Genomic DNA, 2,588 nt, shown 5'->3' on the forward strand with positions numbered 1-2,588 from the left:
TCAATTGTCTCAAGGCTCCAAAATCCTTATTTAACCCGTCTCCTCTCCTTCATCTACACTGATGGAAGTGGATTTAGAACGCGACACCAATAAGGGGTCAAAGCTTCCAGCTGGTCAGTCTGTCATGGAAGTAGGTGTTCATAATGTTCTGTCCACTCAGTGTCTGACAGGATTGGATGTTTATTTATGTCATGATTTTAGTCATTTAGCAGACGCTCTTATCCAGAGTGACTTATTAGGGTTAAGTGCCTTGACTAAGGGCACACCGGCAGGGGATTCAGACCGTTCTTAACCACTAGGTTACCTGCCACCCTATGCGTTCAACGTCAATGTTTGACTTGTTTGTGTATCAGCAAATTGACCTCGTCTCATTGCAACACTGCGTCCATGTTGCATCACACAGGAGTTTTCAAAGAACCTTTAGTCAAGGTGAGCTTCTCACCCACTCAGTCTGTCTTACCAGACTTCCTGGTCCAACTTATTAACTTAATACTCTTATTGACCGTTGACAAGATTCAGTGGAACTCACAGGGAGGGTTGGGGCATGACTTTCAAACTAACAAAATATTTTATTTGATTTGACTTTTTTAATTAGAACATTCAAATGTACAACAGAAAGGTTACAATTTATACCGTGACATTAAAGTGACAGTTCAGCCATTTTAAATATTTAGATATTTGTTTCCATAGCAGTCATAAGGACTCAGAGTGTCTGCAAGACCCCTCACACACAGGAACATTTACCCTGCACCCCCCTCACACACAGGAACATTTACCCTGCACCCCCCCCACACACAGGAACATTTACCCTGCACCCCCTCACACACAGGAACATTTACCCTGCACCCCCTCACACACAGGAACATTTACCCTGCACCCCTCACACACACACAGGAACATTTACCCTGCACCCCCCACACACAGGAACATTTACCCTGCACACTGCAGAGATCACTATGTATACAGGTAAGAACAGGGATACTGCCCCTCCGTGTGTCAACAGGCTGCTATTAGAGATCACTATGTATACAGGTAAGAACAGGGATACTGCCCCTCCGTGTGTCAACAGGCCGCTATTAGAGATCACTATGTATACAGGTAGAACAGGGATACTGCCCCTCCGTGTGTCAACAGGCCGCTATTAGAGATCACTATGTATACAGGTAAGAACAGGGATACTGCCCCTCCGTGTGTCAACAGGCCGCTATTAGAGATCACGGTCACCACTGATAAATCCATGATTATCGAAAACTTCAATAAGCATTTCTCAACGGCTGGCCATGCCTTCCGCCTGGCTACTTCAACCTCGGCCAACAGCTCCGCCCCCCCCGCAGCTCCTCGTCCAAGCCTCTCCAGGTTCTCCTTTACCCAAATCCAGATAGCAGATGTTCTGAAAGAGCTGCAAAACCTGGACCCGTACAAATCAGCTGGGCTTGACAATCTGGACCCTCTATTTCTGAAACTATCTGCCACCATTGTCGCAACCCCTATTACCAGCCTGTTCAACCTCTCTTTCATATCGTCTGAGATCCCCAAGGATTGGAAAGCTGCCGCAGTCATCCCCCTCTTCAAAGGGGGAGACACCCTGGACCCAAACTGTTACAGACCTATATCCATCCTGCCCTGCCTATCTAAGGTCTTCGAAAGCCAAGTCAACAAACAGGTCACTGACCATCTCGAATCCCACCGTACCTTCTCCGCTGTGCAATCTGGTTTCCGAGCCGGTCACGGGTGCACCTCAGCCACACGCAAGGTACTAAACGATATCATAACCCCCATCGTACTAAAGGATATCATAACCCCCATCGATAAAAGACAAAAGACAGTACTGTGCAGCCGTCTTCATCGACCTTGCCAAGGCTTTCGACTCTGTCAATCACCATATTCTTATCGGCAGACTCAGTAGCCTCGGTTTTTCAGATGACTGCCTTGCCTGGTTCACCAATTACTTTGCAGACAGAGTTTATGACTTCAAGCCAATCAACTCCCGAGATGAGGCTGGTGTAACCGAAGTGAAATGGCTAGCTAATTAGTTTTCAAACGTAACTCGCTTTGAGCCTTGGAGTGGTTGTTCCCCTTGCTCTGCATGGGAAACGCTGCTTCGGGAGTGGCTGTTGTCGTTGTGTTCCTGGTTCGAGCCCAGGGAGGAGTGAGGAGAGGGACGGAAGCTATACTGTTACACTGGCAATACTAAAGTGACTATAAGAACATCCAATAGTCAAAGGTTAATGAAATACAAATGGTATAGAGGGAAATAGTCCTATAATAACTACAACCTAAAACTTCTTACCTGGGAATATTGAAGACTCATGTTAAAAGGAACCATCAGCTTTCATATGTTCTCATGTTCTGAGCAAGGACCTTAAACGTTAGCTTTCTTACATAGCACATATTGCACTTTTACTTTCTTCTCCAACACTTTGTTTTTGCATTATTTAAACCAAATTGAACATGTTTCATTATTTATTTCAGGTTAAATTGATTTTATTGATGTATTATATTAAGTTAAAATAAGTGTTCATTCAGTATTGTTGTAATTGTCATTATTACAAACACATTTTATTTTATTTTAAATTGGCCGATTAATC

Source organism: Oncorhynchus tshawytscha, unplaced genomic scaffold (assembly GCF_018296145.1).
Source record: "Oncorhynchus tshawytscha isolate Ot180627B unplaced genomic scaffold, Otsh_v2.0 Un_contig_4260_pilon_pilon, whole genome shotgun sequence".
NCBI lineage: Eukaryota > Metazoa > Chordata > Actinopteri > Salmoniformes > Salmonidae > Oncorhynchus > Oncorhynchus tshawytscha.